The sequence below is a fragment of the Petromyzon marinus genome, chromosome 15 (assembly GCF_048934315.1).
Source record: "Petromyzon marinus isolate PM22_M1 ecotype Great Lakes invasive population chromosome 15, UKy_Petmar_22M1.pri1.0, whole genome shotgun sequence".
Lineage (NCBI taxonomy): Eukaryota > Metazoa > Chordata > Hyperoartia > Petromyzontiformes > Petromyzontidae > Petromyzon > Petromyzon marinus.
Window position 1 is genome coordinate 16,902,357 of NC_133681.1, and position 24,453 is coordinate 16,926,809.

A 24,453-nucleotide genomic window follows, 5' to 3' on the forward strand; every position below is an offset into this window, starting at 1 on the left:
CATATGTCCCAGTAGTTTTACAGATGTCCCAGTAGATTCACAGATGTCCCAATAGTTCAACAGATGTCCCAGTAGTTTAACAGATGTCCCAGTAGTTTAACAGATGTCCCAGTAGTTTCACAGATGTCCCAGTAGGTTAACAGATGTCCCCATAGTTTCACAGATGTCCCTATAGTTTCACAGATGTCCCAGTAGTTTTACAGATATCCCAGTAGGTTAACAGATGTCCCCATAGTTTCACAGATGTACCAGTAGTTTCACAGATGTCCCAATAGTTTCACAGATGTCCCAATAGTTTCACACATTTCTCAATAGTTTCACATATGTCCCAGTAGTTTTACAGATGTCCCAATAGTTTCACAGATGTCCCAATAATTTAACAGATGTACCAGTAGTTTCACAGATGTCCCAATAGTTTAACAGATGGCCCAAATAGTTTCACAGATGTCCCAATAGTTTCACAGATGTCCCCATAGTTTCACAGATGTCCCAATAATTTAACAGATGTACCAGTAGTTTCACAGATGTCCCAATAGTTTATCAGATGTCCCAAATAGTTTCACAGATGTCCCAATAGTTTCACAGATGTCCCAGAAGTTTAACAGATGTCCCAGTAGTGTCACAGATCACCCAGTCGTTTCACAGATGCCCCAATAGTTTCACATATGTCCCATTAGTTTCACAGATGTCCCCATAGTTTCACAGATGTCCCAATAATTTAACAGATGTACCAGTAGTTTCACAGATGTCCCAATAGTTTAACAGATGTCCCAATAGTTTAACATATGTCCCAGTTGTGTCACAGATGTCTCAATAGTTTCACAGATGTCCCAATAGTTTCACAGATGTCCCAATAGGTTCACATATGTCCCAGTAGTTTTACAGATGTCCCAGTAGATTCACAGATGTCCCAATAGTTCAACAGATGTCCCAGTAGTTTAACAGATGTCCCAGTCGTTTAACAGATGTCCCAGTAGTTTCACAGATGTCCCAGTAGGTTAACAGATGTCCCCATAGTTTCACAGATGTTCCAATAGTTTCACAGATGTCCCAGTAGTTTTACAGATATCCCAGTAGGTTAACAGATGTCCCCATAGTTTCACAGATGTACCAGTAGTTTCACAGATGTCCCAATAGTTTCACAGATGTCCCAATAATTTAACAGATGTACCAGTAGTTTCACAGATGTCCCAATAGTTTAACAGATGGCCCAAATAGTTTCACAGATGTCCCAATAGTTTCACAGATGTCCCCATAGTTTCACAGATGTCCCAATAGTTTCACATATGTCCCATTAGTTTCACAGATGGCCCCATAGATTCACAGATGTCCCAATAAGTTCACATATGTCCCATGTAGTGTCACAGATCACCCAGTCGTTTCACAGATGCCCCAATAGTTTCACATATGTCCCATTAGTTTCACAGATGTCCCCATAGTTTCACAGATGTCCCAATAATATAACAGATGTACCAGTAGTTTCACAGATGTCCCAATAGTTTAACAGATGTCCCAAATAGTTTCACAGATGTCCCAATAGTTTCATAGATGTCCCAGGAGTTTCACAGATGTCCCAGGAGTTTCACAGATGTCCCAATAGTTTCACAGATGTCCCAGAAGTTTTACAGATATTCCAGTAGGTTAACAGATGTCCCCATAGTTTCACAGATGTCCCAATAGTTTCAAAGATGTCCCAGTAGTTTTACAGATGTCCCGGTAGTTTCACAGATGATCCAAGTAGTTTCACAGATGCCCCAATAGTTTCACATATGTCCCATTAGTTGCACAGATGTCCCCATAGTTTCACAGATGACCCAATAGTTTCACAGATGTCCCAATAGTTTCACAGATGTCCAAATAAGTTCACATATGTCCCAGTAGTGTCACAGATCACCCAGTCGTTTCACAGATGTCCCCATAGTTTCACAGATGTCCCAATAATTTAACAGATGTACCAGTAGTTTCACAGATGTCCCAATAGTTTAACAGATGTCCCAAATAGTTTCACAGATGTCCCAATAGTTTCACCGATGTCCCAGAAGTTTAACAGATGTCCCAGTAGTGTCACAGATCACCCAGTCGTTTCACAGATGCCCCAATAGTTTCACATATGTCCCATTAGTTTCACAGATGTCCCCATAGTTTCACAGATGTCCCAATAATTTAACAGATGTACCAGTAGTTTCACAGATGTCCCAATAGTTTAACAGATGTCCCAAATAGTTTGACAGATGTCCCAATAGTTTCACAGATGTCCCAGGAGTTTAACAGATGTCCCAATAGTTTAACAGATGTCCCAGTTGTTTCACAGATGTCTCAATAGTTTCACAGATGTCCCAATAGTTTCACAGATGTCCCAATAGTTTCACAGATGTCCCAATAGGTTCACATATGTCCCAGTAGTTTTACAGATGTCCCAGTAGATTCACAGATGTCCCAATAGTTCAACAGATGTCCCAGTAGTTTAACAGATGTCCCAGTAGTTTCACAGATGTCCCAGTAGGTTAACAGATGTCCCCATAGTTTCACAGATGTCCCAATAGTTTCACAGATGTCCCAGTAGTTTTACAGATGTCCCAATAGTTTCACATATGTCCCATTAGTTTCACAGATGTCCCCATAGTTTCACAGATGTCCCAATAGTTTCACATATGTCCCATTAGTTTCACAGATGTCCCCATAGTTTCACAGATGTCCCAATAGTTTCACAGATGTCCCAATAGTTTCACAGATGTCCCAATAGGTTCACATATGTCCCAGTAGTTTCACAGATCACCCAGTAGTTTCACAGATGCCCCAATAGTTTCACATATGTCCCATTAGTTTCACAGATGTCCTCATAGTTTCACAGATTTCCCAACAATTTCACAGATGTACCAGTAGTATCACAGATGTCCCAATAGTTTAACAGATGTCCCAAATAGTTTCACAGATGTCCCCATAGTTTCACAGATATCCCAATAGTTTCACAGATGTCCCAGTAGTTTCACAGATGATCCCAGTAGTTTCACAGATGCCCCAATAGTTTCACATATGTCCCATTAGTTTCACAGATGTCCCCATAGTTTCACAGATGTCCCAATAATTTCACAGATGTACCAGTAGTTTCACAGATGTCCCAATAGTTTAACAGATGTCCCAAATAGTTTCACAGATGTCCCAGAAGTTTTACAGATATTCCAGTAGGTTAACAGATGTCCCCATAGTTTCACAGATGTCCCAATAGTTTCAAAGATGTCCCATTAGTTTCACAGATGTCCCCATAGTTTCACAGATGTCCCAATAGTTTCACATATGTCCCATTAGTTTCACAGATGTCCCCATAGTTTCACAGATGTCCCAATAGTTTCACAGATGTCCCAATAGGTTCACATATGTCCCAGTAGTTTCACAGATGCCCCAATAGTTTCACATATGTCCCATTAGTTTCACAGATGTCCCCATAGTTTCAAAGATTTCCCAATAATTTCACAGATGTACCAGTAGTTTCACAGATGTCCCAATAGTTTAACAGATGTCCCAAATAGTTTCACAGATGTCCCCATAGTTTCACAGATTTCCCAATAGTTTCACAGATGTCCCAATAGTTTCACAGATGTCCAAATAAGTTCACATATGTCCCAATAGTTTCACATATGTCCCATTAGTTTCACAGATGTCCCCATAGTTCCACAGATGTCCCAATAGTTTCACAGATGTCCCAATAGTTTCACAGATGTCCCAATAGGTTCACATATGTCCCAGTAGTTTCACAGATCACCCAGTCGTTTCACAGATGCCCCAATAGTTTCATATATGTCCCATTAGTTTCACAGATGTCCCCATAGTTTCACAGATGTCCCAATAATTTAACAGATGTACCAGTAGTTTCACAGATGTCCCAATAGTTTAACAGATGTCCCAAATAGTTTCACAGATGTCCCAATAGTTTCACCGATGTCCCAGAAGTTTAACAGATGTCCCAGTAGTGTCACAGATCACCCAGTCGTTTCACAGATGCCCCAATAGTTTCACATATGTCCCATTAGTTTCACAGATGTCCCCATAGTTTCACAGATGTCCCAATAATTTTACAGATGTACCAGTAGTTTCACAGATGTCCCAATAGTTTAACAGATGTCCCAAATAGTTTGACAGATGTCCCAATAGTTTCACAGATGTCCCAGGAGTTTAACAGATGTCCCAATAGTTTAACAGATGTCCCAGTTGTTTCACAGATGTCTCAATAGTTTCACAGATGTCCCAATAGTTTCACAGATGTCCCAATAGTTTCACAGATGTCCCAATAGGTTCACATATGTCCCAGTAGTTTTACAGATGTCCCAGTAGATTCACAGATGTCCCAATAGTTCAACAGATGTCCCAGTAGTTTAACAGATGTCCCAGTAGTTTCACAGATGTCCCAGTAGGTTAACAGATGTCCCCATAGTTTCACAGATGTCCCAATAGTTTCACAGATGTCCCAGTAGTTTTACAGATGTCCCAATAGTTTCACATATGTCCCATTAGTTTCACAGATGTCCCCATAGTTTCACAGATGTCCCAATAGTTTCACATATGTCCCATTAGTTTCACAGATGTCCCCATAGTTTCACAGATGTCCCAATAGTTTCACAGATGTCCCAATAGTTTCACAGATGTCCCAATAGGTTCACATATGTCCCAGTAGTTTCACAGATCACCCAGTAGTTTCACAGATGCCCCAATAGTTTCACATATGTCCCATTAGTTTCACAGATGTCCCCATAGTTTCACAGATTTCCCAACAATTTCACAGATGTACCAGTAGTATCACAGATGTCCCAATAGTTTAACAGATGTCCCAAATAGTTTCACAGATGTCCCCATAGTTTCACAGATGTCCCAATAATTTCACAGATGTACCAGTAGTTTCACAGATGTCCCAATAGTTTAACAGATGTCCCAAATAGTTTCACAGATGTCCCAGAAGTTTTACAGATATTCCAGTAGGTTAACAGATGTCCCCATAGTTTCACAGATGTCCCAATAGTTTCAAAGATGTCCCATTAGTTTCACAGATGTCCCAATAGTTTCAAAGATGTCCCATTAGTTTCACAGATGTCCCCATAGTTTCACAGATGTCCCAATAGTTTCACATATGTCCCATTAGTTTCACAGATGTCCCCATAGTTTCACAGATGTCCCAATAGTTTCACAGATGTCCCAATAGTTTCACAGATGTCCCAATAGGTTCACATATGTCCCAGTAGTTTCACAGATGCCCCAATAGTTTCACATATGTCCCATTAGTTTCACAGATGTCCCCATAGTTTCAAAGATTTCCCAATAATTTCACAGATGTACCAGTAGTTTCACAGATGTCCCAATAGTTTAACAGATGTCCCAAAAGTTTTCACAGATGTCCCCATATTTTCACAGATGTCCCAATAGTTTCACAGATGTCCCAATAGTTTCACAGATGTCCAAATAAGTTCACATATGTCCCAATAGTTTCACATATGTCCCATTAGTTTCACAGATGTCCCCATAGTTTCACAGATGTCCCAATAGTTTCACAGATGTCCCAATAGTTTCACAGATGTCCCAATAGGTTCACATATGTCCCAGTAGTTTCACAGATCACCCAGTAGTTTCACAGATGCCCCAATAGTTTCACATATGTCCCATTAGTTTCACAGATGTCCCCATAGTTTCACAGATTTCCCAACAATTTCACAGATGTACCAGTAGTATCACAGATGTCCCAATAGTTTAACAGATGTCCCAAATAGTTTCACAGATGTCCCCATAGTTTCACAGATGTCCCAATAGTTTCACAGATGTCCCGGTAGTTTCACAGATGATCCCAGTAGTTTCACAGATGCCCCAATAGTTTCACATATGTCCCATTAGTTTCACAGATGTCCCCATAGTTTCACAGATGTCCCAATAATTTCACAGATGTACCAGTAGTTTCACAGATGTCCCAATAGTTTAACAGATGTCCCAAATAGTTTCACAGATGTCCCAGAAGTTTTACAGATATTCCAGTAGGTTAACAGATGTCCCCATAGTATCACAGATGTCCCAATAGTTTCAAAGATGTCCCATTAGTTTCACAGATGTCCCCATAGTTTCACAGATGTCCCAATAGTTTCACATATGTCCCATTAGTTTCACAGATGTCCCCATAGTTTCACAGATGTCCCAATAGTTTCACAGATGTCCCAATAGTTTCACAGATGTCCCAATAGGTTCACATATGTCCCAGTAGTTTCACAGATGCCCCAATAGTTTCACATATGTCCCATTAGTTTCACAGATGTCCCCATAGTTTCAAAGATTTCCCAATAATTTCACAGATGTACCAGTAGTTTCACAGATGTCCCAATAGTTTAACAGATGTCCCAAATAGTTTCACAGATGTCCCCATAGTTTCACAGATGTCCCAATAGTTTCACAGATGTCCCAATAGGTTCACATATGTCCCAGTAGTTTCACAGATGCCCCAATAGTTTCACATATGTCCCATTAGTTTCACAGATGTCCCCATAGTTTCACAGATGTCCCAATAATTTCACAGATGTACCATTAGTTTCACAGATGTCCCAATAGTTTAACAGATGTCCCAAATAGTTTCACAGATGTCCCAGAAGTTTTACAGATATTACAGTAGGTTAACAGATGTCCCCATAGTTTCACAGATGTCCCAATAGTTTCAAAGATGTCCCAGTAGTTTTACAGATGTCCCGGTAGTTTCACAGATGATCCCAGTAGTTTCACAGATGCCCCAATAGTTTCACATATGTCCCATTAGTTTCACAGATGTCCCCATAGTTTCACAGATGTCCCAATATTTTCACAGATGTCCCAATAGTTTCACAGATGTCCCAATAAGTTCACATATGTCCCAGTAGTTTTACAGATCACCCAGTCGTTTCACAGATGCCCCAATAGTTTCACATATGTCCCATTAGTTTCACAGATGTCCCCATAGTTTCACAGATGTCCCAATAGTTTAACAGATGTCCCAAATAGTTTCGCAGAAATCCCAATAGTTTCACAGATGTCCCAGAAGTTTAACAGATGTCCCAATAGTTTAACAGATGTCCCAGTTGTTTCACAGATGTCTCAATAGTTTCACATATGTCCCAATAGTTTCACAGATGTCCCAATAGGTTCAGATATGTCCAAGTAGTTTTACAGATGTCCCAGTAGATTCACAGATGTCCCAATAGTTCAACAGATGTCCCAGTAGTTTAACAGATGTCCCAGTAGTTTCACAGATGTCCCAGTAGGTTAACAGATGTCCCCATAGTTTCACAGATGTCCCAATAGTTTCAAAGATGTCCCAGTAGTTTTACAGATGTCCCGGTAGTTTCACAGATGATCCCAGTAGTTTCACAGATGCCCCAATAGTTTCACATATGTCCCATTAGTTGCACAGATGTCCCCATAGTTTCACAGATGTCCCCATAGTTTCACAGATGTCCCAATAATTTAACAGATGTACCAGTAGTTTCACAGATGTCCCAATAGTTTAACAGATGTCCCAAATAGTTTCACAGATGTCCCAATAGTTTCACAGATGTCCCAGAAGTTTAACAGATGTCCCAGTAGTGTCACAGATCACCCAGTCGTTTCACAGATGCCCCAATAGTTTCACATATGTCCCATTAGTTTCACAGATGTCCCCATAGTTTGACAGATGTCCCAATAATTTAACAGATGTACCAGTAGTTTCACAGATGTCCCAATAGTTTCACAGATGTCCCAGGAGTTTAACAGATGTCCCAATAGTTTAACAGATGTCCCAGTTGTTTCACAGATGTCTCAATAGTTTCACAGATGTCCCAATAGTTTCACAGATGTCCCAATAGTTTCACAGATGTCCCAATAGGTTCACATATGTCCCAGTAGTTTTACAGATGTCCCAGTAGATTCACAGATGTCCCAATAGTTCAACAGATGTCCCAGTAGTTTAACAGATGTCCCAGTAGTTTCACAGATGTCCCAAATAGTTTGACAGATGTCCCAATAGTTTCACAGATGTCCCAGTAGTTTCACAGATGTCCCAAATAGTTTGACAGATGTCCCAATAGTTTCACAGATGTCCCAGGAGTTTAACAGATGTCCCAAATAGTTTGACAGATGTCCCAATAGTTTCACATATGTCCCATTAGTTTCACAGATGTCCCCATAGTTTCACAGATGTCCCAATAATTTTACAGATGTACCAGTAGTTTCACAGATGTCCCAATAGTTTAACAGATGTCCCAAATAGTTTGACAGATGTCCCAATAGTTTCACAGATGTCCCAGGAGTTTAACAGATGTCCCAATAGTTTAACAGATGTCCCAGTTGTTTCACAGATGTCTCAATAGTTTCACAGATGTCCCAATAGTTTCACAGATGTCCCAATAGTTTCACAGATGTCCCAATAGGTTCACATATGTCCCAGTAGTTTTACAGATGTCCCAGTAGATTCACAGATGTCCCAATAGTTCAACAGATGTCCCAGTAGTTTAACAGATGTCCCAGTAGTTTCACAGATGTCCCAGTAGGTTAACAGATGTCCCCATAGTTTCACAGATGTCCCAATAGTTTCACAGATGTCCCAGTAGTTTTACAGATGTCCCAATAGTTTCACATATGTCCCATTAGTTTCACAGATGTCCCCATAGTTTCACAGATGTCCCAATAGTTTCACATATGTCCCATTAGTTTCACAGATGTCCCCATAGTTTCACAGATGTCCCAATAGTTTCACAGATGTCCCAATAGTTTCACAGATGTCCCAATAGGTTCACATATGTCCCAGTAGTTTCACAGATCACCCAGTAGTTTCACAGATGCCCCAATAGTTTCACATATGTCCCATTAGTTTCACAGATGTCCCCATAGTTTCACAGATTTCCCAACAATTTCACAGATGTACCAGTAGTATCACAGATGTCCCAATAGTTTAACAGATGTCCCAAATAGTTTCACAGATGTCCCCATAGTTTCACAGATGTCCCAATAATTTCACAGATGTACCAGTAGTTTCACAGATGTCCCAATAGTTTAACAGATGTCCCAAATAGTTTCACAGATGTCCCAGAAGTTTTACAGATATTCCAGTAGGTTAACAGATGTCCCCATAGTTTCACAGATGTCCCAATAGTTTCAAAGATGTCCCATTAGTTTCACAGATGTCCCAATAGTTTCAAAGATGTCCCATTAGTTTCACAGATGTCCCCATAGTTTCACAGATGTCCCAATAGTTTCACATATGTCCCATTAGTTTCACAGATGTCCCCATAGTTTCACAGATGTCCCAATAGTTTCACAGATGTCCCAATAGTTTCACAGATGTCCCAATAGGTTCACATATGTCCCAGTAGTTTCACAGATGCCCCAATAGTTTCACATATGTCCCATTAGTTTCACAGATGTCCCCATAGTTTCAAAGATTTCCCAATAATTTCACAGATGTACCAGTAGTTTCACAGATGTCCCAATAGTTTAACAGATGTCCCAAAAGGTTTCACAGATGTCCCCATATTTTCACAGATGTCCCAATAGTTTCACAGATGTCCCAATAGTTTCACACATGTCCAAATAAGTTCACATATGTCCCAATAGTTTCACATATGTCCCATTAGTTTCACAGATGTCCCCATAGTTTCACAGATGTCCCAATAGTTTCACAGATGTCCCAATAGTTTCACAGATGTCCCAATAGGTTCACATATGTCCCAGTAGTTTCACAGATCACCCAGTAGTTTCACAGATGCCCCAATAGTTTCACATATGTCCCATTAGTTTCACAGATGTCCCCATAGTTTCACAGATTTCCCAACAATTTCACAGATGTACCAGTAGTATCACAGATGTCCCAATAGTTTAACAGATGTCCCAAATAGTTTCACAGATGTCCCCATAGTTTCACAGATGTCCCAATAGTTTCACAGATGTCCCGGTAGTTTCACAGATGATCCCAGTAGTTTCACAGATGCCCCAATAGTTTCACATATGTCCCATTAGTTTCACAGATGTCCCCATAGTTTCACAGATGTCCCAATAATTTCACAGATGTACCAGTAGTTTCACAGATGTCCCAATAGTTTAACAGATGTCCCAAATAGTTTCACAGATGTCCCAGAAGTTTTACAGATATTCCAGTAGGTTAACAGATGTCCCCATAGTATCACAGATGTTCCAATAGTTTCAAAGATGTCCCATTAGTTTCACAGATGTCCCCATAGTTTCACAGATGTCCCAATAGTTTCACATATGTCCCATTAGTTTCACAGATGTCCCAATAGTTTCACAGATGTCCCAATAGGTTCACATATGTCCCAGTAGTTTCACAGATGCCCCAATAGTTTCACATATGTCCCATTAGTTTCACAGATGTCCCCATAGTTTCAAAGATTTCCCAATAATTTCACAGATGTACCAGTAGTTTCACAGATGTCCCAAATAGTTTCACAGATGTCCCCATAGTTTCACAGATGTCCCAATAGTTTCACAGATGTCCCAATAGGTTCACATATGTCCCAGTAGTTTCACAGATGCCCCAATAGTTTCACATATGTCCCATTAGTTTCACAGATGTCCCCATAGTTTCACAGATGTCCCAATAATTTCACAGATGTACCATTAGTTTCACAGATGTCCCAATAGTTTAACAGATGTCCCAAATAGTTTCACAGATGTCCCAGAAGTTTTACAGATATTCCAGTAGGTTAACAGATGTCCCCATAGTTTCACAGATGTCCCAATAGTTTCAAAGATGTCCCAGTAGTTTTACAGATGTCCCGGTAGTTTCACAGATGATCCCAGTAGTTTCACAGATGCCCCAATAGTTTCACATATGTCCCATTAGTTTCACAGATGTCCCCATAGTTTCACAGATGTCCCAATATTTTCACAGATGTCCCAATAGTTTCACAGATGTCCCAATAAGTTCACATATGTCCCAGTAGTTTTACAGATCACCCAGTCGTTTCACAGATGCCCCAATAGTTTCACATATGTCCCATTAGTTTCACAGATGTCCCCATAGTTTCACAGATGTCCCAATAGTTTAACAGATGTCCCAAATATTTTCACAGAAATCCCAATAGTTTCACAGATGTCCCAGAAGTTTAACAGATGTCCCAATAGTTTAACAGATGTCCCAGTTGTTTCACAGATGTCTCAATAGTTTCACATATGTCCCAATAGTTTCACAGATGTCCCAATAGGTTCAGATATGTCCAAGTAGTTTTACAGATGTCCCAGTAGATTCACAGATGTCCCAATAGTTCAACAGATGTCCCAGTAGTTTAACAGATGTCCCAGTAGTTTCACAGATGTCCCAGTAGGTTAACAGATGTCCCCATAGTTTCACAGATGTCCCAATAGTTTCAAAGATGTCCCAGTAGTTTTACAGATGTCCCGGTAGTTTCACAGATGATCCCAGTAGTTTCACAGATGCCCCAATAGTTTCACATATGTCCCATTAGTTGCACAGATGTCCCCATAGTTTCACAGATGTCCCCATAGTTTCACAGATGTCCCAATAGTTTCACATATGTCCCATTAGTTTCACAGATGTCCCCATAGTTTCACAGATGTCCCAATAGTTTCACAGATGTCCCAATAGTTTCACAGATGTCCCAATAGGTTCACATATGTCCCAGTAGTTTCACAGATGCCCCAATAGTTTCACATATGTCCCATTAGTTTCACAGATGTCCCCATAGTTTCAAAGATTTCCCAATAATTTCACAGATGTACCAGTAGTTTCACAGATGTCCCAATAGTTTAACAGATGTCCCAAAAGGTTTCACAGATGTCCCCATATTTTCACAGATGTCCCAATAGTTTCACAGATGTCCCAATAGTTTCACAGATGTCCAAATAAGTTCACATATGTCCCAATAGTTTCACATATGTCCCATTAGTTTCACAGATGTCCCCATAGTTTCACAGATGTCCCAATAGTTTCACAGATGTCCCAATAGTTTCACAGATGTCCCAATAGGTTCACATATGTCCCAGTAGTTTCACAGATCACCCAGTAGTTTCACAGATGCCCCAATAGTTTCACATATGTCCCATTAGTTTCACAGATGTCCCCATAGTTTCACAGATTTCCCAACAATTTCACAGATGTACCAGTAGTATCACAGATGTCCCAATAGTTTAACAGATGTCCCAAATAGTTTCACAGATGTCCCCATAGTTTCACAGATGTCCCAATAGTTTCACAGATGTCCCGGTAGTTTCACAGATGATCCCAGTAGTTTCACAGATGCCCCAATAGTTTCACATATGTCCCATTAGTTTCACAGATGTCCCCATAGTTTCACAGATGTCCCAATAATTTCACAGATGTACCAGTAGTTTCACAGATGTCCCAATAGTTTAACAGATGTCCCAAATAGTTTCACAGATGTCCCAGAAGTTTTACAGATATTCCAGTAGGTTAACAGATGTCCCCATAGTATCACAGATGTCCCAATAGTTTCAAAGATGTCCCATTAGTTTCACAGATGTCCCCATAGTTTCACAGATGTCCCAATAGTTTCACATATGTCCCATTAGTTTCACAGATGTCCCCATAGTTTCACAGATGTCCCAATAGTTTCACAGATGTCCCAATAGTTTCACAGATGTCCCAATAGGTTCACATATGTCCCAGTAGTTTCACAGATGCCCCAATAGTTTCACATATGTCCCATTAGTTTCACAGATGTCCCCATAGTTTCAAAGATTTCCCAATAATATCACAGATGTACCAGTAGTTTCACAGATGTCCCAATAGTTTAACAGATGTCCCAAATAGTTTCACAGATGTCCCCATAGTTTCACAGATGTCCCATTAGTTTCACAGATGTCCCCATAGTTTCACAGATTTCCCAACAATTTCACAGATGTACCAGTAGTATCACAGATGTCCCAATAGTTTAACAGATGTCCCAAATAGTTTCACAGATGTCCCCATAGTTTCACAGATGTCCCAATAGTTTCACAGATGTCCCGGTAGTTTCACAGATGATCCCAGTAGTTTCACAGATGCCCCAATAGTTTCACATATGTCCCATTAGTTTCACAGATGTCCCCATAGTTTCACAGATGTCCCAATAATTTCACAGATGTACCAGTAGTTTCACAGATGTCCCAATAGTTTAACAGATGTCCCAAATAGTTTCACAGATGTCCCAGAAGTTTTACAGATATTCCAGTAGGTTAACAGATGTCCCCATAGTATCACAGATGTCCCAATAGTTTCAAAGATGTCCCATTAGTTTCACAGATGTCCCCATAGTTTCACAGATGTCCCAGAAGTTTAACAGATGTCCCAATAGTTTAACAGATGTCCCAGTTGTTTCACAGATGTCTCAATAGTTTCACATATGTCCCAATAGTTTCACAGATGTCCCAATAGGTTCAGATATGTCCAAGTAGTTTTACAGATGTCCCAGTAGATTCACAGATGTCCCAATAGTTCAACAGATGTCCCAGTAGTTTAACAGATGTCCCAGTAGTTTCACAGATGTCCCAGTAGGTTAACAGATGTCCCCATAGTTTCACAGATGTCCCAATAGTTTCAAAGATGTCCCAGTAGTTTTACAGATGTCCCGGTAGTTTCACAGATGATCCCAGTAGTTTCACAGATGCCCCAATAGTTTCACATATGTCCCATTAGTTGCACAGATGTCCCCATAGTTTCACAGATGTCCCCATAGTTTCACAGATGTCCCAATAGTTTCACATATGTCCCATTAGTTTCACAGATGTCCCCATAGTTTCACAGATGTCCCAATAGTTTCACAGATGTCCCAATAGTTTCACAGATGTCCCAATAGGTTCACATATGTCCCAGTAGTTTCACAGATGCCCCAATAGTTTCACATATGTCCCATTAGTTTCACAGATGTCCCCATAGTTTCAAAGATTTCCCAATAATTTCACAGATGTACCAGTAGTTTCACAGATGTCCCAATAGTTTAACAGATGTCCCAAAAGGTTTCACAGATGTCCCCATATTTTCACAGATGTCCCAATAGTTTCACAGATGTCCCAATAGTTTCACAGATGTCCAAATAAGTTCACATATGTCCCAATAGTTTCACATATGTCCCATTAGTTTCACAGATGTCCCCATAGTTTCACAGATGTCCCAATAGTTTCACAGATGTCCCAATAGTTTCACAGATGTCCCAATAGGTTCACATATGTCCCAGTAGTTTCACAGATCACCCAGTAGTTTCACAGATGCCCCAATAGTTTCACATATGTCCCATTAGTTTCACAGATGTCCCCATAGTTTCACAGATTTCCCAACAATTTCACAGATGTACCAGTAGTATCACAGATGTCCCAATAGTTTAACAGATGTCCCAAATAGTTTCACAGATGTCCCCATAGTTTCACAGATGTCCCAATAGTTTCACAGATGTCCCGGTAGTTTCACAGATGATCCCAGTAGTTTCACAGATGCCCCAATAGTTTCACATATGTCCCATTAGTTTCACAGATGTCCCCATAGTTTCACAGATGTCCCAATAATTTCACAGATGTACCAGTAGTTTCACAGATGTCCCAATAGTTTAACAGATGTCCCAAATAGTTTCACAGATGTCCCAGAAGTTTTACAGATATTCCAGTAGGTTAACAGATGTCCCCATAGTATCACAGATGTCCCAATAGTTTCAAAGATGTCCCATTAGTTTCACAGATGTCCCCATAGTTTCACAGATGTCCCAATAGTTTCACATATGTCCCATTAGTTTCACAGATGTCCCCATAGTTTCACAGATGTCCCAATAGTTTCACAGATGTCCCAATAGTTTCACAGATGTCCCAATAGGTTCACATATGTCCCAGTAGTTTCACAGATGCCCCAATAGTTTCACATATGTCCCATTAGTTTCACAGATGTCCCCATAGTTTCAAAGATTTCCCAATAATATCACAGATGTACCAGTAGTTTCACAGATGTCCCAATAGTTTAACAGATGTCCCAAATAGTTTCACAGATGTCCCCATAGTTTCACAGATGTCCCATTAGTTTCACAGATGTCCCCATAGTTTCACAGATTTCCCAACAATTTCACAGATGTACCAGTAGTATCACAGATGTCCCAATAGTTTAACAGATGTCCCAAATAGTTTCACAGATGTCCCCATAGTTTCACAGATGTCCCAATAGTTTCACAGATGTCCCGGTAGTTTCACAGATGATCCCAGTAGTTTCACAGATGCCCCAATAGTTTCACATATGTCCCATTAGTTTCACAGATGTCCCCATAGTTTCACAGATGTCCCAATAATTTCACAGATGTACCAGTAGTTTCACAGATGTCCCAATAGTTTAACAGATGTCCCAAATAGTTTCACAGATGTCCCAGAAGTTTTACAGATATTCCAGTAGGTTAACAGATGTCCCCATAGTATCACAGATGTCCCAATAGTTTCAAAGATGTCCCATTAGTTTCACAGATGTCCCCATAGTTTCACAGATGTCCCAATAGTTTCACATATGTCCCATTAGTTTCACAGATGTCCCCATAGTTTCACAGATGTCCCAATAGTTTCACAGATGTCCCAATAGTTTCACAGATGTCCCAATAGGTTCACATATGTCCCAGTAGTTTCACAGATGCCCCAATAGTTTCACATATGTCCCATTAGTTTCACAGATGTCCCCATAGTTTCAAAGATTTCCCAATAATATCACAGATGTACCAGTAGTTTCACAGATGTCCCAATAGTTTAACAGATGTCCCAAATAGTTTCACAGATGTCCCCATAGTTTCACAGATGTCCCAATAGTTTCACAGATGTCCCAATAGGTTCACATATGTCCCAGTAGTTTCACAGATGCCCCAATAGTTTCACATATGTCCCATTAGTTTCACAGATGTCCCCATAGTTTCACAGATGTCCCAATAATTTCACAGATGTACCATTAGTTTCACAGATGTCCCAATAGTTTAACAGATGTCCCAAATAGTTCCACAGATGTCCCAGAAGTTTTACAGATATTCCAGTAGGTTAACAGATGTCCCCATAGTTTCACAGATGTCCCAATAGTTTCAAAGATGTCCCAGTAGTTTTACAGATGTCCCGGTAGTTTCACAGATGATCCCAGTAGTTTCACAGATGCCCCAATAGTTTCACATATGTCCCATTAGTTTCACAGATGTCCCCATAGTTTCACAGATGTCCCAATATTTTCACAGATGTCCCAATAGTTTCACAGATGTCCCAATAAGTTCACATATGTCCCAGTAGTTTTACAGATCACCCAGTCGTTTCACAGATGCCCCAATAGTTTCACATATGTCCCATTAGTTTCACAGATGTCCCCATAGTTTCACAGATGTCCCAATAGTTTAACAGATGTCCCAAATAGTTTCACAGAAATCCCAATAGTTTCACAGATGTCCCAGAAGTTTAACAGATGTCCCAATAGTTTAACAGATGTCCCAGTTGTTTCACAGATGTCTCAATAGTTTCAGATATGTCCCAATAGTTTCACAGATGTCCCAATAGGTTCAGATATGTCCAAGTAGTTTTACAGATGTCCCAGTAGATTCACAGATGTCCCAATAGTTCAACAGATGTCCCAGTAGTTTAACAGATGTCCCAGTAGTTTCACAGATGTCCCAGTAGGTTAACAGATGTCCCCATAGTTTCACAGATGTCCCAATAGTTTCAAAGATGTCCCAGTAGTTTTACAGATGTCCCGGTAGTTTCACAGATGATCCCAGTAGTTTCACAGATGCCCCAATAGTTTCACATATGTCCCATTAGTTGCACAGATGTCCCCATAGTTTCACAGATGTCCCCATAGTTTCACAGATGTCCCAATAATTTAACAGATGTACCAGTAGTTTCACAGATGTCCCAATAGTTTAACAGATGTCCCAAATAGTTTCACAGATGTCCCAATAGTTTCACAGATGTCCCAGAAGTTTAACAGATGTCCCAGTAGTGTCACAGATCACCCAGTCGTTTCACAGATGCCCCAATAGTTTCACATATGTCCCATTAGTTTCACAGATGTCCCCATAGTTTGACAGATGTCCCAATAATTTAACAGATGTACCAGTAGTTTCACAGATGTCCCAATAGTTTCACAGATGTCCCAGGAGTTTAACAGATGTCCCAATAGTTTAACAGATGTCCCAGTTGTTTCACAGATGTCTCAATAGTTTCACAGATGTCCCAATAGTTTCACAGATGTCCCAATAGTTTCACAGATGTCCCAATAGGTTCACATATGTCCCAGTAGTTTTACAGATGTCCCAGTAGATTCACAGATGTCCCAATAGTTCAACAGATGTCCCAGTAGTTTAACAGATGTCCCAGTAGTTTCACAGATGTCCCAGTAGGTTAACAGATGTCCCCATAGTTTCACAGATGTCCCAATAGTTTCACAGATGTCCCAGTAGTTTTACAGATATCCCAGTAGGTTAACAGATGTCCACATAGTTTCACAGATCACCCAGTAGTTTCACAGATGCCCCAATAGTTTCACATATGTCCCATTAGTTTCACAGATGTCCCCATAGTTTCACAGATTTCCCAACAATTTCACAGATGTACCAGTAGTATCACAGATGTCCCAATAGTTTAACAGATGTCCCAAATAGTTTCACAGATGTCCCCATAGTTTCACAGATGTCCCAATAATTTCACAGATGTACCAGTAGTTTCACAGATGTCCCAATAGTTTAACAGATGTCCCAAATAGTTTCACAGATGTCCCAGAAGTTTTACAGATATTCCAGTAGGTTAACAGATGTCCCCATAGTTTCACAGATGTCCCAATAGTTTCAAAGATGTCCCATTAGTTTCACAGATGTCCCAATAGTTTCAAAGATGTCCCATTAGTTTCACAGATGTCCCCATAGTTTCACAGATGTCCCAATAGTTTCACATATGTCCCATTAGTTTCACAGATGTCCCCATAGTTTCACAGATGTCCCAATAGTTTCACAGATGTCCCAATAGTTTCACAGATGTCCCAATAGGTTCACATATGTCCCAGTAGTTTCACAGATGCCCCAATAGTTTCACATATGTCCCATTAGTTTCACAGATGTCCCCATAGTTTCAAAGATTTCCCAATAATTTCACAGATGTACCAGTAGTTTCACAGATGTCCCAATAGTTTAACAGATGTCCCAAAAGGTTTCACAGATGTCCCCATATTTTCACAGATGTCCCAATAGTTTCACAGATGTCCCAATAGTTTCACAGATGTCCAAATAAGTTCACATATGTCCCAATAGTTTCACATATGTCCCATTAGTTTCACAGATGTCCCCATAGTTTCACAGATGTCCCAATAGTTTCACAGATGTCCCAATAGTTTCACAGATGTCCCAATAGGTTCACATATGTCCCAGTAGTTTCACAGATCACCCAGTAGTTTCACAGATGCCCCAATAGTTTCACATATGTCCCATTAGTTTCACAGATGTCCCCATAGTTTCACAGATTTCCCAACAATTTCACAGATGTACCAGTAGTATCACAGATGTCCCAATAGTTTAACAGATGTCCCAAATAGTTTCACAGATGTCCCCATAGTTTCACAGATGTCCCAATAGTTTCACAGATGTCCCGGTAGTTTCACAGATGATCCCAGTAGTTTCACAGATGCCCCAATAGTTTCACATATGTCCCATTAGTTTCACAGATGTCCCCATAGTTTCACAGATGTCCCAATAATTTCACAGATGTACCAGTAGTTTCACAGATGTCCCAATAGCTTAACAGATGTCCCAAATAGTTTCACAGATGTCCCAGAAGTTTTACAGATATTCCAGTAGGTTAACAGATGTCCCCATAGTATCACAGATGTCCCAATAGTTTCAAAGATGTCCCATTAGTTTCACAGATGTCCCCATAGTTTCACAGATGTCCCAATAGTTTCACATATGTCCCATTAGTTTCACAGATGTCCCCATAGTTTCACAGATGTCCCAATAGTTTCACAGATGTCCCAATAGTTTCACAGATGTCCCAATAGGTTCACATATGTCCCAGTAGTTTCACAGATGCCCCAATAGTTTCACATATGTCCCATTAGTTTCACAGATGTCCCCATAGTTTCAAAGATTTCCCAATAATTTCACAGATGTACCAGTAGTTTCACAGATGTCCCAATAGTTTAACAGATGTCCCAAATAGTTTCACAGATGTCCCCATAGTTTCACAGATGTCCCAATAGTTTCACAGATGTCCCAATAGGTTCACATATGTCCCAGTAGTTTCACAGATGCCCCAATAGTTTCACATATGTCCCATTAGTTTCACAGATGTCCCCATAGTTTCACAGATGTCCCAATAATTTCACAGATGTACCATTAGTTTCACAGATGTCCCAATAGTTTAACAGATGTCCCAAATAGTTTCACAGATGTCCCAGAAGTTTTACAGATATTCCAGTAGGTTAACAGATGTCCCCATAGTTTCACAGATGTCCCAATAGTTTCAAAGATGTCCCAGTAGTTTTACAGATGTCCCGGTAGTTTCACAGATGATCCCAGTAGTTTCACAGATGCCCCAATAGTTTCACATATGTCCCATTAGTTTCACAGATGTCCCCATAGTTTCACAGATGTCCCAATATTTTCACAGATGTCCCAATAGTTTCACAGATGTCCCAATAAGTTCACATATGTCCCAGTAGTTTTACAGATCACCCAGTCGTTTCACAGATGCCCCAATAGTTTCACATATGTCCCATTAGTTTCACAGATGTCCCCATAGTTTCACAGATGTCCCAATAGTTTAACAGATGTCCCAAATAGTTTCACAGAAATCCCAATAGTTTCACAGATGTCCCATTAGTTTCACAGATGTCCCCATAGTTTCACAGATGTCCCAATAGTTTCACAGATGTCCCAATAGTTTCACAGATGTCCCAATAGGTTCACATATGTCCCAGTAGTTTCACAGATGCCCCAATAGTTTCACATATGTCCCATTAGTTTCACAGATGTCCCCATAGTTTCAAAGATTTCCCAATAATTTCACAGATGTACCAGTAGTTTCACAGATGTCCCAATAGTTTAACAGATGTCCCAAAAGGTTTCACAGATGTCCCCATATTTTCACAGATGTCCCAATAGTTTCACAGATGTCCCAATAGTTTCACAGATGTCCAAATAAGTTCACATATGTCCCAATAGTTTCACATATGTCCCATTAGTTTCACAGATGTCCCCATAGTTTCACAGATGTCCCAATAGTTTCACAGATGTCCCAATAGTTTCACAGATGTCCCAATAGGTTCACATATGTCCCAGTAGTTTCACAGATCACCCAGTAGTTTCACAGATGCCCCAATAGTTTCACATATGTCCCATTAGTTTCACAGATGTCCCCATAGTTTCACAGATTTCCCAACAATTTCACAGATGTACCAGTAGTATCACAGATGTCCCAATAGTTTAACAGATGTCCCAAATAGTTTCACAGATGTCCCCATAGTTTCACAGATGTCCCAATAGTTTCACAGATGTCCCGGTAGTTTCACAGATGATCCCAGTAGTTTCACAGATGCCCCAATAGTTTCACATATGTCCCATTAGTTTCACAGATGTCCCCATAGTTTCACAGATGTCCCAATAATTTCACAGATGTACCAGTAGTTTCACAGATGTCCCAATAGTTTAACAGATGTCCCAAATAGTTTCACAGATGTCCCAGAAGTTTTACAGATATTCCAGTAGGTTAACAGATGTCCCCATAGTTTCACAGATGTCCCAATAGTTTCACATATGTCCCATTAGTTTCACAGATGTCCCCATAGTTTCACAGATGTCCCAATAGTTTCACAGATGTCCCAATAGTTTCACAGATGTCCCAATAGGTTCACATATGTCCCAGTAGTTTCACAGATGCCCCAATAGTTTCACATATGTCCCATTAGTTTCACAGATGTCCCCATAGTTTCAAAGATTTCCCAATAATTTCACAGATGTACCAGTAGTTTCACAGATGTCCCAATAGTTTAACAGATGTCCCAAATAGTTTCACAGATGTCCCCATAGTTTCACAGATGTCCCAATAGTTTCACAGATGTCCCAATAGGTTCACATATGTCCCAGTAGTTTCACAGATGCCCCAATAGTTTCACATATGTCCCATTAGTTTCACAGATGTCCCCATAGTTTCACAGATGTCCCAATAATTTCACAGATGTACCATTAGTTTCACAGATGTCCCAATAGTTTAACAGATGTCCCAAATAGTTTCACAGATGTCCCAGAAGTTTTACAGATATTCCAGTAGGTTAACAGATGTCCCCATAGTTTCACAGATGTCCCAATAGTTTCAAAGATGTCCCAGTAGTTTTACAGATGTCCCGGTAGTTTCACAGATGATCCCAGTAGTTTCACAGATGCCCCAATAGTTTCACATATGTCCCATTAGTTTCACAGATGTCCCCATAGTTTCACAGATGTCCCAATATTTTCACAGATGTCCCAATAGTTTCACAGATGTCCCAATAAGTTCACATATGTCCCAGTAGTTTTACAGATCACCCAGTCGTTTCACAGATGCCCCAATAGTTTCACATATGTCCCATTAGTTTCACAGATGTCCCCATAGTTTCACAGATGTCCCAATAGTTTAACAGATGTCCCAAATAGTTTCACAGAAATCCCAATAGTTTCACAGATGTCCCAGAAGTTTAACAGATGTCCCAATAGTTTAACAGATGTCCCAGTTGTTTCACAGATGTCTCAATAGTTTCACATATGTCCCAATAGTTTCACAGATGTCCCAATAGGTTCAGATATGTCCAAGTAGTTTTACAGATGTCCCAGTAGATTCACAGATGTCCCAATAGTTCAACAGATGTCCCAGTAGTTTAACAGATGTCCCAGTAAATTTTGATTTAAAGCTTTCGTGACTGCAATAATTCATATTCTTAGTTTTTTCGGTAAAGTCACGTTGAAGAGAAACAACAAAATAACAAAATATATATAAAACAATAAAAAATTCTCACGACGTTTCGACCATAACTCAAACGGTCATCATCAGGTGTGTCGGTTTGCATAAATTTATTTTGAAAACGGCATATTTATTTATATATATAAAAATAACGTTTGCGTCACGCGCAACGATGGCAGTTTGCCAGGACTAGTCCATCTATTTTTTTTTGAAAAGAGGAGGGGGGAGACGAAATTTGTTTTTATGTATGCTGTCTGAAAGGCACTGTAAGCGTGAACAATCAATCAAGAACTGAAATGATTTATCAAATCTTTCCAATGATTGCTAAGATAGAATCCATCTTCTCGGTTGAAATTGTCTCTGTGTTTGTATATGTGGATAGCCTCATGAACGAATCTCTCATGGAAGCCAGATGGCTTACAAAGAACCTCCGTCTTGGAAAAGTCAATGGCATGTGAGCCTACTGAATTAGAACAATGATCTGCTACGGCCGAGGTGTTGGTCCTACCGTGTTTAAGGTCTGCTTTATGTTCACGAATGCGGTCCGAGATATGGCGTTTGGTTTCTCCAATGTAACTACTACCACAGAGGCAACTTAGTTTGTAGACACCAGGGTATTGTATGTCCGGAATCACATCTTTTACAGACGGAACCAGATCACGGATTTTATGTAATGTGTTGAAACGGACCTGGATCTTGTGTTTATTCAAGATTTTGGAGATCTTTTTTGTGATCCCAGCAATGTAGGGTAAAGTGATGGTTTTGAAAGGCTCCTCAAGAGGGTTCTTCTTCATGGTTTGAGTGATAGCTTTGCGGATTGTATAGTCGGAGTAACCATTAGCCCTAAGAGCTTGGTGTACGTGCTTGAGTTCACTGCTTATGTGTTCCTGGTCGGATATGCATTGGGCTCTATGATACAGAGTCTTGATGAGAGAATTCTTCTGTGATGGATGGTGGTGGGAATCCGGTTTCAGATAAGCATCCGTATGGGTAGCTTTCCTGTAGACAGAGTGGCTCATTGAACCATCAGGTCTCTTTTTAATTAGGACATCCAAAAAAGGTATCTTGCCATCTATTTCGACTTCCATGGTAAATCTGATGGCTGGGTGTATGGAATTGATGTGGTCGAAGAATTTGTCTAGAGCAGGCCGGCCATGTGGCCAGATGACAAAAGTGTCATCCACGTACCTCTGTCCCAATAATTTAACAGATGTACCAGTAGTTTCACAGATGTCCCAATAGTTTAACAGATGTCCCAAATAGTTTCACAGATGTCCCAATAGTTTCACAGATGTCCCAGAAGTTTAACAGATGTCCCAGTAGTGTCACAGATCACCCAGTCGTTTCACAGATGCCCCAATAGTTTCACATATGTCCCATTAGTTTCACAGATGTCCCCATAGTTTGACAGATGTCCCAATAATTTAACAGATGTACCAGTAGTTTCACAGATGTCCCAATAGTTTCACAGATGTCCCAGGAGTTTAACAGATGTCCCAATAGTTTAACAGATGTCCCAGTTGTTTCACAGATGTCTCAATAGTTTCACAGATGTCCCAATAGTTTCACAGATGTCCCAATAGTTTCACAGATGTCCCAATAGGTTCACATATGTCCCAGTAGTTTTACAGATGTCCCAGTAGATTCACAGATGTCCCAATAGTTCAACAGATGTCCCAGTAGTTTAACAGATGTCCCAGTAGTTAAACAGATGTCCCAGTAGGTTAACAGATGTCCCCATAGTTTCACAGATGTCCCAATAGTTTCACAGATGGCCCAGTAGTTTTACAGATATCCCAGTAGGTTAACAGATGTCCACATAGTTTCACAGATGTACCAGTAGTTTCACAGATGTCCCAATAGTTTCACAGATGTCCCAATAGTTTCACACATTTCCCAATAGTTTCACATATGTCCCAGTAGTTTTACAGATGTCCCAATAGTTTCACATATGACCCATTAGTTTCACAGATGTCCCCATAGTTTCACATATGTCCCAATAGTTTCACATGTGTCCCATTAGTTTCACAGATGTCCCCATAGTTTCACAGATGTCCCAATAGTTTCACAGATGTCCCAATAGTTTCACAGATGTCCCAATAGGTTCACATATGTCCCAGTAGTTTCACAGATCACCCAGTAGTTTCACAGATGCCCCAATAGTTTCACATATGTCCCATTAGTTTCACAGATGTCCCCATAGTTTCACAGATTTCCCAACAATTTCACAGATGTACCAGTAGTTTCACAGATGTCCCAATAGTTTAACAGATGTCCCAAATAGTTTCACAGATGTCCCCATAGTTTCACAGATGTCCCAATAGTTTCACAGATGTCCCGGTAGTTTCACAGATGATCCCAGTAGTTTCACAGATGCCCCAATAGTTTCGCATATGTCCCATTAGTTTCACAGATGTCCCCATAGTTTCACAGATGTCCCAATAATTTCACAGATGTACCAGTAGTTTCACAGATGTCCCAATAGTTTAACAGATGTCCCAAATAATTTCACAGATGTACCAGTAGTTTCAC